General features: G+C 50.2%; 4 non-coding genes across 4 annotated transcripts; all 4 read left to right on the top strand.

Annotated features, from left to right (window-relative positions):
- The first annotated feature begins 3,175 nt into the window (after positions 1-3,175).
- On the top strand, positions 3,176-3,338 carry LOC126534958 (U1 spliceosomal RNA). The gene has a single exon (XR_007600430.1). It is a non-coding gene; the product is annotated as a U1 spliceosomal RNA (small nuclear RNA).
- Positions 3,339-5,577: 2,239 nt separating this feature from the next.
- LOC126535018 (U1 spliceosomal RNA) lies at positions 5,578-5,740 on the top strand. The gene has a single exon (XR_007600456.1). It is a non-coding gene; the product is annotated as a U1 spliceosomal RNA (small nuclear RNA).
- A 4,351-nt stretch (positions 5,741-10,091) lies between these two features.
- LOC126535030 (U1 spliceosomal RNA) lies at positions 10,092-10,254 on the top strand. The gene has a single exon (XR_007600460.1). It is a non-coding gene; the product is annotated as a U1 spliceosomal RNA (small nuclear RNA).
- A 2,167-nt stretch (positions 10,255-12,421) lies between these two features.
- Positions 12,422-12,584, top strand: LOC126535006 (U1 spliceosomal RNA). The gene has a single exon (XR_007600450.1). It is a non-coding gene; the product is annotated as a U1 spliceosomal RNA (small nuclear RNA).
- Positions 12,585-14,406: the final 1,822 nt, after the last annotated feature.

Genomic DNA, 14,406 nt, shown 5'->3' with positions numbered 1-14,406 from the left:
TTGGATGCAAGCCCGTGACACGCTGTAGGCTTGCGCATGGAGGCGGCGGGATGGGAACCCTACGTAGGACAGACTACGCGACTACTCGCGCGTCTTACTCCGTGCTCGCGGGTGGTGTTGGCAGGGTGCCTACAGGGGAGGCGCCGGTCGCGTAGCTGTGACGAAAACGTTATATTGTTCCTGCCTGGGAGAATACGGGGAATTAGATGAGAGCCAATGCGGAGCGCAGCGGGAGAAGAAAGACGGGGATAGCGCGAGGAGGAAAGCGCAGAAGGAGGGTGCAGCTTAACTATGAGACGGAAAGCGGAGGAGGAGAGTGGGGCGAAAGCGTGAGAAGAAAAGGGTAGTGCAGCGCAAGACGGGGTTTTGCGGCGACGATGCCTACGTGATGGCGCCAGAGTAGCGCGCGTCGTCTGTATGGAAACAAAGCGCTGCATTAGCGGGGGTCTGTCTGCGGCGGCTGCTGTGAATCGCGCCCATGCGTCACGATTAGTGAGGCAGTCGTGTCACACTTCACTCCGGTTGCAACATGACGCACGAGATATATACTATCTGAGCCAGTCAATATATCGCGAAAGGAAAACATGCATGCAGCTGCGCTCAAATGTCGCATCAGGGAGTGTCGTAACCGCCAGTGACTTTTTTTAAATTCACTCTCATCTGTTATTGAAACAATTAAAAAGTCATTGCCCTAAAACGTTCACCGTTAGTTCTCTGGTCTTTGATCTGGCGCCGCTGTCGGTATGAATTCAACTTCGGTACAGCATGACCCGCTTCGGGTCCTGCCCTTTCTGACGAATAAAGCATGGATAGTGTCGCGATAGGGAATAAGGAGTGCCTCTCCCGTTGTGCTCGTGTGCCTGGCAATACGTAATTCGAGGCGCGTGCTTTGTCAGAAGGCGCAAGAGTGCAGTTTGGCATTGTAGCCACAGACGCGTCAAACTTTTGTCTTCGTTTGTATACCACTACGGCACATTAGGCATTCGCGACGCCTATAGCGAATCGCGTTGGCTGAGGCAAGTTGCAGCGGTGTGCACGGCTGTGTACCTTTGTGCTTGCAACGCAGTGTAAGGGTCTAATGGCTTGCTGCTGCGTTTCCGTGAGGCGAAGTGTAGCTGGTAGAAACTTACGGATGACGGTGATCCAAAGCCTTTGCCCACAAGGCAAGCATTGCTACACAGCGCTAACCTGTAGTCAAGAGTTCGACGGAATACCGTCGGACGAGGATACACAGGGGAAAGAAACACTCGCCAAAATAAAGAAAAGTGAGAAAGAAAACGCAAATGTTGCCGTTTCGAGGCCCATAACGGGCGCCTTGTTCACATTAACGAATATGCACAGAGCTCCCTAGTATTCCGGAAAGACGGCATAACGATCATGGGCTTAGGTATCTGGTGCATTAATTAGCACCTGTCCGGGTATTCCCATGTGCGGCTGACTGGATGTAGGATTACTCTATAGCAGGAAGAGCGTAGAGCGATGTTTCTCTGGCTATGAGATAGCTGCTGCGTCTGAATCGAGGATATGGCCTTTCTTCGCGTGATGATTTGCCAGCGCGATCGATGTCATGTTCGACTTTCCCACTTCGTACATATCGTTATTTTTCCTCATCTTGGCGCGCATTTGTTTCTTCTTTATTCTGTGGCTAACCTGTCATCCTTTGTGCACGCTATCTTCTCTACATCATGCGTGTACTTTGCGAGGACTAGTTTGCAGGCGGTGAACTCTGGCATGCAGCCGGGGCAGCATGGGTGCTTCTCCGTAAGGTCAAAAAGCATGGAAAAAATTGTGTCTCATTTCGTTGGAAATGAAACCCAAATTGTGGGTGTCAGTAGTGATGGTACCGTGTTCTTCCAGTGTCGAGACTGACGGACGCTCAAACGCTCGGAGTGCGCCATGAGGATACCCGAAAACAAGACCCGCGTCACCTTCCAGCGGCGTTAGTAAATAGAGAAAAAAAATTTTTCAGCTGCTCAAACGCTTGCAACCGGCTATACTGGGTGCGAAATAAACAGAACGTTCGCCGCTCACTACAGGTACTTTTCACGTGACGTCATGGATGGAACATCTCAACGCACAGGCGGAAAGTTTTCAGTTTTGCTGGTGTTGGTGGGTGGGTGAGGGGTGCTATGGCCTCACAAATATATATATATATATATATATATATATATATATATATATATATATTGTACATGGGAGTGAAGTAGACAATCGGGCCAGAGCACCTGTTTACTTCTTCCTCTTCATCTTCTCTAGTGCCCGCCGTGCGAGCAAACCTGAGTCCTCATTACAGTCGGCCACAGTACTGAAGATAACTCTGACGGTTGTGAGAGTGCGCTGGTGGTGGAAAACCTTTGCATACACGACGCGGGAATGGAATGTAGTCGTCCTCATAACCGTCCAGTGCACAACCACTTCTCTGGGTGTAGTTGCGCATTCCGCGTCTTCGACACAACTGAGGCCCCTGATGTAAGCTTTCAGACGCCCCGAAATTGTCCAGCGGTATAGCACGTACGTCTCAAAGAACTACTATAGTGGGCGTCTGACCACCGTAAAGACCGTGACCATCGCGAAAGAGCCAATGAAACTAGTCTCCTTGAAATTAAAAGGATTGTAAGAAAATACAGACCCTTAATGATGATGGTGTTTTCGCGGCTGTGTATAGTGTGGCCAATGAGGTCAGAAATATTGATTTAAACCTATGCGACAGTTTCGCGGGGCGCGGTGCTATCACGCGAGAATTTTAGTGGACGCGCGTATATGGCCAGTCACGACAAAGGCAGTGCATTGTTTAGCTACAAGATGGCAGAAACCTCCTTGCCGGAGATCTTGTAGCTCAACAATATACTACTTTCGTCTTTTACTTTTGATCCAGTCATGATTCAGCAAGCGCAATCGCCAGTGGTGACCAACGCTACGGTGCAAAAGACATGTTCGATCCTTTTGTCGCTTACGTGTGTGCGCATAGTTTTTTCTCGACGTGATCCTTGAAAAGGAACTGTTCCGTGTTATCTATATACAGGATTACGCCTAGGATGCTTTCGTGTTCAAATATTCTGTTTTGCAAGCCTTAGCTGCTTTGCTGCTGTTTCAAGTAGATCAAAACTAAACTTATCCGCTTGTCACATATGCTGTCGTTCCTGGAATGGCCTGTCAGCCCGTCGCGCTATGTTGCATACTTACCTGGTGTCGGGCTCTCCGGTGATCATTACGGCCGGGACCCCGTGCCGAGGCCTACCATTGCACTGCGGTTGGCTGAAGCACGCCACTATCCCAAAGCGGGATAGGTGGGGCATGTAATTTTTGGTAGTGGGGCTCGGCGTACGCGCCAGCCCCTACTAAGGCGAAATCAAAAGTCAGAGCTTTGAATTGTCATGAAGGTCTGCTACTACTAGTGTCGTGTGTGCTGCGGGTTGGGCATGGAGGCGGTGGAGTAGGTAGCCGACGGCCTCGAGGGTGCAATCTCGGTGGTGTGGGTAGGCTTCCTACTGTGGAGGCGCCAGTCGCGAAGCTGTGACGAAAATGTGACATTGTCCCTGCATGGGAGAATACAGCGAGTCAGTTTCGCTTCCGGACGGGTCAAAAGGGAGGTAGTGTCTGCGTTGGCAGAGAAGCTCGCTGTGCTGGAATGTATTTCTCTGCGGCTTGCTGGCGTTTTGGACTACAGTCGTCTCCTGTCTTTCGTCGATCACGCACTGATAGCGGCGGCGCCGATACGATACTCGCCTCCTGGCAGCGTGGCAACGCTTAGTTTTAGCGCAGCTCTTAAGAACTCGTTCCTGCGGCGAGCGTCGGCGTGTTTCCTCGTAACCGAGAGAACGAGCCCAGCTAAACATGAGACCGAACGTGGAGCGCAGCGGGAGAGGAAAGACGGGGAAAGCGCAGGAGGAGGTTGCAGCGGAACCATGAAGCGGGAAGTGGAGGAGGATGGTATGGCGAAAGCGTGAGAAGCGTAGTGTTGAGCACGACGGGCTTTGAGGCAGCGATGGCTATGAGATGGCGCCAGATTAGCGCGCGTCCTCTGTATGGAGACAAAGCGCTGCATGAGCGGAACTCTGTCTGCGGCGGCTGCTGTGAATCCCACCTACGCGTCACGACTAGCGAGGCAGTCGTGACGCGGGACAGTATGGGTGCTTTTCCCTAAGGTCGAGAAGCGCGCCTACAATTGTGTCTTATTTCGCTTGTAACGAAACCCAAATGGGCGGTGTGAGCAGTGATGGTACCGTGTTCTCCCAGTACTGAAACTGACGCTCAAACAGTCGAAGTGCGCCATGAGGATATGCGAAAGCGAAACCCACGTCACCTTCAAGCGGCGTCATTATTTAGAGAAAAAAAAAATGTATCAGCTACAGAATTGCTTGCAACCGGCTATTCTTGGTGCGAAATAAACAGAACGTTCACTGACTATAGATATTTTTCGTGTGACGTCAATTGGATGGAACATCTCACCTATTAGGCGGAAAGGTGTAATTTTTCCTGGGGTTGGGAAAGGGTGCTGGGGCCCGACCCGACCCAGATATATATATATATATATATATATATATATATATACATATATATATATATATATATATATTGCACGTGAGAGTGAAGCAGACATTCGCTCTTCCACCAGGACACTTATTCTGCCTCTTCATCTGCTCTAGCGTTCGCCGTGCGAACACCCTAGCATAAGTGCATCTCTTTCTCCTCATTACACTCGGCCACACTGCTGAAGATAGCTCAGGCCGTTGTGAAGGCGCGCTGGTAAGGGAAAGCCATTGCATACACGACGTGGGAACGGAATATAGTCGTCTGTATAACCGTGCAGTGTGCAACCACTTGTCTGGGGGTAGTTGCGCACCCTGCGTCTTTGACACACCTAAACCTCCGATGTAAGCCCTCAGATGCCCCAAAACTGTCCCGCGGCAGCATGTACGTCTCAAAGGGCTACAATAGTGGGCGTCCGACCACCGTAATGTCCGTGACTATCACGAAAGAGCCAATAAATCTAGTGTCTCTGAAATTTAACGGATTGTAAGAAAATACAGACCGTTAATGATGATGGTGTTTTCGCGGCTGTGTATAATGCGGTCAGGAATGTCTAAAATAATTATTTAAACATCTGCGATAGGTTCGCGGAGCGCGGTGCGATTACGCACGAATTTTAGTGTACGCGCGTCTATGGCCGGCCACGACAAAAGGTAGTGTATTGTTGAGCCACGAGATCACAGAAACCTCCTTGCCGACGATTTTGTAGCTCAACAATATACTGCTAGTATCGATTACTTTTGATTCTGTCATGATTCAGCAAGCGTCATCGCCGGTGTTGACCAACGCTACGGTCAAAGGCAGGTTCGATCCTTCTGTCGCTTACATGTGTGCGCATAGTTTTTTTCTTAACGTGGTCCTTGAAAAGGAACTGTTCGTGTTATCTATATACAGGATTACGCCTAGGATGCTTTGCTATTCAGATACTCTATTTTGCAAGCTTCAGCTTCTTTGCTGCTGTTTCAAGTAGGCTCTAACTAAACTTGTCCGCTTGTCCCATATGCTGTCGTTCCTGGAACGGCCTGTCAGCCCGTCACGCTATTTTGCATACTTACCTGGTGTCGGGCTCTCCGGTGATCATTACGGCCGGGACCCCGTGCCGAGGCCTACCATTGCACTGCGGTTGGCTGAAGCACGCCACTATCCCAAAGCGGGGTAGGTGGGGCATGTAATTTTTGGTAGTCGGGCTCGGCGTACGCGCCAGCCCCTACCTATGCGAAATCCAAAGTCAGAGCTTTAAGTAGTAAATGAAATAGCTTTAATAGGTCCATAGAAGACGCAGGGGAGACCCCGCACCGCCCGCCTACTCCCACGTAGGAACCGCCAAGCCGAGCTTGACGGCCCGATCGCGGGCACTCTGGACGGCCAGGCTTTGGTCGTTGAGTTCGGGGCTGCCCAAGAGCACAGCCCACCTATCCTCGCTGGAGAGCTGTAGGTGGTAGAAACTTGCGGAAAAGCCGTTGCCCACGAGGGAAGCACTGCTACACAGTGGTAACCTGTAGTCGAGAGTTCGACGGAATACTGTCTGACGAGGAGGATACATGGTGGAAACAAACACTCGCCAAAATAAAGAAAAATAATAAAGGAAAAGCTAATGTTGACGTTTCGAGGGCCCTAACGGGCCCCCTTTTCACAATAACAACGAATATGCACAGAGCTCGCTTGTATAGACAAGAACAGCACCGCCGCATGGCGCTGTCGCGCCAGCCTGAGAGCTCCGGACGTGGGGTAAACTTCAACTAGTCGGCTGTACATCTCTCTCATCTCTCGTTCATACCGCCTTGAATGCATCTTGCCCTACGCGTGTTTGGGCACGTTTCGGTACCGCGCGCGGCGTGTGCCTGTGTGTGAACGTTTTATTCGAAGGACGATGTATACTGTTACGTTTCGCCTACAACGCGCGGTAATGCCGGCGCGGATGCAACGGACGCCGGGGCTTCGCTCAAAGCGGCAGACATTTTGGCCCGTTCGACGCCGCCGCAACGCCTCCCCGCCAAACGTGTCCAGGCGTGTTTCAGTGCCACGTGTCTTCGTATGTGCGTGTGTGTGTGTGTGCCCACGCTTGTCAAAGCGCGGCAGCCGGGGAGCGGAGCTCCCCAAGTGAGGTGCCAGGAGGTCTGTCCGTCGGCGGGTTGGCGATGCGTCACTACACTCGGTTCAGCATGTCTCTCGGCTCGACCGTGCGCGCCGTCGTGGGCTCATGCTCCGCCGTCGCGTGGGCTCATCCCGTGACCTTCCTTCTGGCCCGCGACGCCGAGAGTATAAGAGCAGCTGCCCCCGGACGCCAGGGGAGAGGCTCCGATTTCTTCTGTTGAGTTACGTGCTCTCCCGTCTCTCCACTTCGGTCGACCTGACCGGCCGCTCTTTTGCTATGTTAGAATAAACAAGTTGTTCTGTTACCAGTCTTCTCTTGCTTTGCCGGGACCTTCGGATGCTTCCAGTGCCCCAGGCCGCCAGGCCAACGCTACCCTTGGGGCTTGCGACCCATTGGCAATAACGGGCGTCAGCACCGAGACCCCAACAATACGCTTCTATTTGCCTTTAACAAGATCGGTGCGCTTGACGATTATTTTCATGGCTGCAATGTGGGGAAAGGGTCTGCTTAGGCATGTAAGTGTATGTGCATGCCGTGTATGTGTATGTGCAGTGTATGTGCATGTAAGTGTAAGTGTATGTGCCGCTGGAACAATCGTGTGCACATACGATGCGTGTTAGCTGAAGTCATTTTTTGCAGTTTCCCACGAAATATTTGCTACAAATTCGTGTTGTCTCTGTTGGCGGCAACGAACTTCCATCGACACTGTGCGGAAATAAACAAAATATATCGCCGCATAGCCCAAGTAGGACATGCGCACACAAATTTATCTAGTACGTCCCCTACATTAGAGGATAGAGCCAGCAGCGTATATAGCTTGGCCATTTTTTAACAGTGGTCAAGAGACGGAAGTTAAAAGTATTAGTAATCATTTCTGCTTCAGCAAGGTGACGGCGCGACGAAGACACGAGGGTGTATCGTCCAGCAACTCGGTCGATCGGGACAGGGGTGATGCAGCAATGAACTCCGGTCATGTTAAACGCATCGTGCACATATTCAATTTCTCGGCACGCGTGAACTGCGGCGACTGCTAGCGTGTGAAACAGAAGTGGTTTCCATTCTTGGGCAGCACACACACAACGAAACACGAGAAAATAGACAGGACAAGCGCTGGTCAAACAATTAAAAATTTTTATTCGCATAAAAGGTTTATATACCCAGTAATCACTAAATTCATATGGATTACATCGGAAAACCGCCATACACTCACGAATGATCAATGAACGAGTTCGTTTTGTTTGCCAGTTGTTTGCTTACTTTGATCGGCGCACCGCAGTAATCCATGCCTGTCGTGTGTGTTTGTCGTACTATTTTCTTGTCAATTGGCAGAATTTCACTGGTGGCATCAACCCTTTCGTGTTTACATTGCTATTGTGACAGTTGACGACACAATAATAATTTCCAGTCATCCGAAGAGGCGCCATCGCAAACAAGAGACGTTTCGCGCGCAGCGCGAGCTATGTGCGGGCGTGACCTTGAAGGGAAACGGCGGAAACGTACACCCGTAGGAAGTGAAATCGTTCCGCCAGGGGAGAAACGAGCGCTGGCGTCTTAGGATGAAACTTGGCGTGCGGACGTCTATACCGGAACTACGGCGAAACGATCGTGTGTATAGGTATCTGGTACAGTAGCACGTGCCCGGGTAATCACATGTGCGGTTGACTGAATCTAGAATGACTCTATAGCAGTAAGTGCGTAGAGGGATGTTTCTCCGGCGATGACGTAGTTGCTTCGTCCCAATCTAGGATGTGGCCTGCCTTCACGTGATGCTTTGCCAACACGTTCGATGCCGTGTTTGACTTTATCACGTCATACTTCGTATTATTTTTCCTAATTGTGGCGCGTTTTTGTTTCTTCTTGATTCTGTGGCTAACCTGTCATCCTTTATACGCCCTAAGTTATCTGCATCGCGCGTACATTCGGCGAGAACTGGCTTGCAGACGTTGAACGCTGGCATGTAGCCGGGACAGTATGGGTGCTTCTCCGTAAGGTCGAAAAGCATGGCTGAAATTGTGTCTTATTTCGCTTGAAACGAAAACCAAACGGTCCGCGTCAGCAGTGATGGGACCGCGTTCTCTCAGTAGCTAGACTGATGCTGAAACACTCGGAGCGCACCATGAGAATAACCGAAAACGAAACCTACGTCAACTTTTAGCGCCTTCATTAAATAGAGAAAAAAGAATTAGCAGCTACTGAATTGCTGGCAACCTGCTATACTTGGTGCTAAATAAACAGAACGTTCACTGACTATAGATACTTTTCGTGTGACGTCATGGATGGAACGTCGCACCGCATAGGCGGAAAGGTTTAATTTTTCCTGCGGTTGGGGATTCGGGGAGGCGTGCTGGGGCGCGACCCGACCCATGTGTGTGTGTGTGTATATATATATATATATATATATATATATATATATATATATATATATATATATATATATATATATATATATATATATATATATATATATCGTACGTGAGAGTGAAGAAGACATCTGCGGGAGCACCTGTTCTGCCTCTTCATCTTCTCTAGCGTTCGCCGTGCGAGCACGTTAGCCTAAGTGCATCTCTTTCTCCTCATTACACTCGGCCACACTGCTGAAGATAGCTCAGGCGGTAGTGAAGGCGCGCAGGTGGTGGAACACCGTTGCCTACACGACGTGGGATTGGAATATAGTCGTCCTCATAACCGTCCGGTGTGCTACCACTTCTCTGGGGGTAGTTGCGCACCCCGCGTCTTTACCGCACCTGAAACCCCTGATGTAAACCTTCAGACGCCCCAAAACTATCCCGCGGTATCGCGTACGTTTCAAAGAGCTACAATAGTGGGCGTCTGACCACCGCAAAGACCGTGACCATCGCGAAAGAGCCAATGAAAACTAGTTTCTTCGAAATTAAACGGATTGTAAGAAAATACAGACGCTTAATGATGATGGTGTTTTCGGGGCTGTGTATAGTGTGGCCAATGAGGTCTGAAATAATTTTTTATACTTTTGCGACGGTTGCGCGGGGCGCAGTGCGATCACGCACGAATTTTAGTGTACACGCGCGTCTATTACCGGTCACGACAAAGGTAGTGTATTGTTGAGCTACAAGATCACAGAAACATCCTTACCGGTGATCTTGTAGCACAACAATATACTACTTTCGTCGTTTAGTTTTGATTCACTCATGATTCAGCAAGCGCAATAGCCAGTGGTGACCAACACTACGGTGCAATGGAATGTTCGATCCTTTTGTCGCTTACGTGTTTGCGCATAGTTATTTTTCTGAACGTGGTCATTGAAAAACAACTGTTTCGCGTTCTCTATATAAAAGATTACGCCTAGGATGCTTTCATGTTCAAATATCCTATTTTGCAAGCCTTAGCTGCTTTGCTGCTCTTTAAGATAAGCTTTAACTAAACTTCTACCCTTGTCCCATATACTGTTGTTCCTGGAATGGCCTGTCGGCCCGTCACGCTGCTTTACATACTTACCTGGTGTCGGGCTCTCCGGTGATCATTACGGCCGGGGCCCCGTGTCGAGGCCTGCCATTGCACTGCGGTTGGCTGAAGTACGCCACTATCCCAAACCGGGATAGGTGGGGCATGTAATTTTTGGTAGTGGGGCTCGGCGTACGCGCCAGCCCCTACCATTGCGAATCCAAAGTCAGAGCTTTAAATTGTCCTGAAGGTCCACCGCAGTGTGTGTTTTCGGCTCACACAGGCTGGGTCCAGGTCCTTGGCGCCTATCGGTCTGTAGGCTTGCGGGTAGAGGCGGCGGCGTAGGTAGCCGATGACCTCGCGGGTGCAGTCTCGGTGGTGTTGGCAGGTTTCCTACTGTCGAGGCGCACCTCGCGGAACTGGGACGAAAATGTGACACTGCCCCTGCATGGGAGAACACAGGGAATCGGTGTCTCTTGCGGACGGGTCAAAAGGGAGATATTGTCTGCGTTGGCAGAGAAGCTCGCCTCCTGGCAGCATGGCAACGCTTTGTTAGAGTGCAGCTCTTAAACGCGCGTTCGTGCGACAAGCGTCGGCGTTCTTCCTCGAACCGAGCGAACGAACAAACGAAAGCTTGAGAAGCGCGGTGCCGCGAACGACGGGCTCCGCGGCGACGATGGCTACGAGATGGCGCCAGAGTAGCACGCGTCGTCTGCATGGAAACAAAGCGCTGCATGAGAGGCGATCTGTCTGCGGCGGCTGCTGTGAATCCCGCCCACGCGTCACGAATAGCGAGGCAGTCGTGCCACACTTCGCCCCATTTGCAACGTGCCGCACGAGAGAGATTGTCCGCGCCAGCCAATATATCGCGCAATGATAAGACGTATACAGCTGCGCTCAAATTTCGCTTTAGGGAGTATCGCAATGGTCGGTGAATAAAAAAAAAATTTAGCCACCCCTAATAATGAAACAATGCTGCTGTCGGTATCAATTAAACTTCGCTACAGAATGACCCGCTTCGGGGTCTGCGCTTTCTGACGAATACGTGTATACTGTCGAGATGTGGCATTACGAAAGCGTGTCGTGTTGTGCTTGTGTGCCCGGCCAATACGTAATAAAAAGTGCCTGCTTTGTCAGGGAGCGGGAGGATGCAGCGTGACAAGCTCGGCTTGGTGGTCCCTGCGTGGGACTAGCCCGGTGGCGCGGGGTCTCCCCTGCGTCTTTTCTGGAGCGAATAAAGTTCTTTACCTCACTCACTCACTCACTCACTCACTCACTCACTCACTCACTCACTCACTCACTCACTCACTCACTCACTCACTCACTCACTCACTCACTCACTCACTCACTCACTCACTCACTCACTCACTCACGCAGCTGCAGATGATGCCAAATTTTGTCTTAACGTGTACCACTTGGACGCATTACGCATTCGTGACGCCTAGCGAATCGCGTTTATTGAGACAAATAGCAGCAGTGTGCATAGCTTTGTGTCTTTTCCAACGCATTGTAACGGTGTAATATGGAGTGGTGCTGCGTTTCCGTGAGGAAAAGTTTAGCTGGCAGAAACTTCCGGATGACGGTGATCCAAACCCAAAAGGCAAGTACTTCTACACAGTGCTAACCAGTAATCAAGAGTACGAAGGAATACCGTCTGACAAGGAGGATGCATAGTGGAAACGAACACTCACCAAAATAAAGAAATATAATAAATAAAAACAAATGTTGACGATTCGAGGTTCTGATGGGCCCCTTTTTCACAATAGCAACGAATATGCACAAAGCTCGCTTGCATACAGGAAATACGGCACAATGATCGTGGGTTTAGGTATCTGGTAGATTAGCCCTTGTCGGAGTAATCACATGGTGCTGTTGACTAGGTGCACGATGACTCTATAGTAGCAAGCGCGTAGAGGGATGTTTCTCCGGCGATGATATAGTTGCTGCAACACAATCGAGGATGTGTCCTGTCTTGATGTGATGCTTTGCGAGCGCGTTCAATGCCGTGTTTGACTTTGTCACGTCATATACTTATTGTTAGTTTTCTAATTTTGACGCGTGTTTGACGCATTTTGAGTCATGATTCAGGAAGCGTTATTGCCAGTGGTGACCAACGCTACGGTGCAAAGGCATGTTCGATCCTTTTGTCGCTTACGTGTGTGCGCATAGCTTTTTCTCAGCGTGGTCCTTGAAAAGGAACTGTTCCATGTTCTCTATATACAGGATTACGCCTAGGATGCTTTCTTATTCTGATATTCTATTTCACACGCTTTAGCTTCTTTGCTGCTGTTTCAAGTAGGCTCTAACTAAACTTATCCGCTTGTACCATATGCTGTCGTTCCTGGAATGGCCTGTCAGCCCGTCGCGCTATGCTGCATACTTACCTGGTGTCGGGCTCTCCGGTGATCATTACGGCCGGGGCCCTGTGCCGAGGCCTACCGTTGCACTGCGGTTGGCTGAAGCATGCCACTATCCCAAACCGGGGTAGGTGGGGCATGTAATTTTTGGTAGTGGGGCTCGGCGTACGCGCCAGCCCCTACCAATGCGAAATCTAAAGTCAGAGCTTCGAAATTGTCATCAAGCTTTACCGTAGCGTGCGTGTTTCGGGTTCACGCAGGTTGGGTGCAGATCCGTGGCAAGCTATTGCAGTCTCGGTGGTGTTGGCAGGCTCCCTACTGAGGAGGTGCCACTCGCGGAGCTGTGACAAAAATGTGCAATTGTTCCTGCATGGGAGAACACTGGGAATCAGTTCCGCTCGTGGACGAATCACAAGGGCCGTATAGTGTCTGCGTTGGCAGAGAGGCTCGTCGATGTCGTCGAGAGCGATGTTTCTCCGGCGATGATATAGCTGCTGCGTCCGAATCGAGGATGTGGACTTTCTTCGCGTAATGCTTTGCCAGCACGATCGACGCCTTGTTTGACTTTGTCACCTCATACTTATTGTTCTTTTTTCCAAATTTTGGCGCATGTTTGTTTCTTCTTGACTATGTGGCTAACCCGCCATCCTTTGTGCGCGCTAACTTCCTTGCATCGCGCGTGTACTTGGCGAAGACTAGTTTGCAGGCCTCGAATCCTGGCTTGGAGCCGGAGCAGCATGGGTGCGTCTCCGTAAGGTGGAAAAGCGTGGCTAAAATTTTGTCTTATTTCGCTTGAAACGAAACCCAAACGGTCGGTGTCAGCAGTGATGGTGCCGTGTTCTCTCAGTAGCTAGACTGAGGCTCAAACAGTCGGAGTGCACCATGAGAATATCCGAAAACGAAACCCACGTGACCTTACAGCGGAAGGTCACGTGGGTTTGTGACCCACGTGGGTTTCACGTGACCCACGTGGGTCACTAGAGAAAAAAAATTATCAGCTACTGAATTTCTTGAAACCGGCTGTACTTGGTGCGAAATAAACAGAACGTTCACTGACTCTAGATACTTTTCACGTGACGTCATGGATGGATCGTCTCACCGTGCTATTACCCGAACATGGCGTATCAGCGCTCAGATCGCATGTGAGAGCGCCGCTGCGCCCGCGTTATCAATGGGAAGGGTCGGCGGTGGACGGTGGATATAAGAGTGGCATACGGTCGAGCCCAAGGAATCAGTATACGTTATACGTTCCTTAATGTGCGTTTCGTGTTTACGCAGCCTCCGACTGCACTATAGGACCTCATGAAAGGACACTAAAGGCAAATATTAAGTCGAACTAGATTTAACGATTAGGCTTCTGTAATGACGAATTCTTCATTCGTAACGAAAACGGAACTTTCGTAAGCGAGATAATGACGTAAATAGAAAATCGAAGTGGCGCCATCTGTTGTCGGCTATGGTATTTCTTATGTGTGGCGTCAGCACCTCTGATGCACAGAGAGCGGAGCGACTCTCTGCATCGCATCGCTTCCCTCTCTTTACAATGGTCGAAGCGGCTACGTGTGGCAATTGACCAGCCTGTTGGCTCCGGCCGTGGAGGCTCAAGTGACCGTAACCGGTGACCTGAACCGAAGCAGAGCCGCAGAGTGACTCAGGCAAGCCGAGCACCTGCACCCGTCGAGCAGTACGCTTCGTACATATAGAGATAGCTGAATAAAGTGTATGCAAAATACATAACAACGCCACGGAGTGCCGTCACATGTAGATGACGTCATGTCCTCCGCTTTGGCGCTGACGGTTCAAATTGAGGCATTTCGACGGCAATATTCTACGCACGAAATTTATGTATTGACAAACAGAAAACGATGATAGACTTCTAGACGAATATTCTGATGATCTATCTGGTCTCAATATTTTCCTTTGGTGTTCCTTGATTGAGGCGGCCCCGATGCCATCAATGCAAACCATCTACACATGTAAGCAGGCTATTCCTTCCGATGAGCT

Source organism: Dermacentor andersoni, chromosome 7 (assembly GCF_023375885.2).
Source record: "Dermacentor andersoni chromosome 7, qqDerAnde1_hic_scaffold, whole genome shotgun sequence".
NCBI classification, from domain to species: Eukaryota; Metazoa; Arthropoda; class Arachnida; order Ixodida; family Ixodidae; genus Dermacentor; species Dermacentor andersoni.
This window is presented reverse-complemented; position numbering and strand designations above follow the sequence as displayed.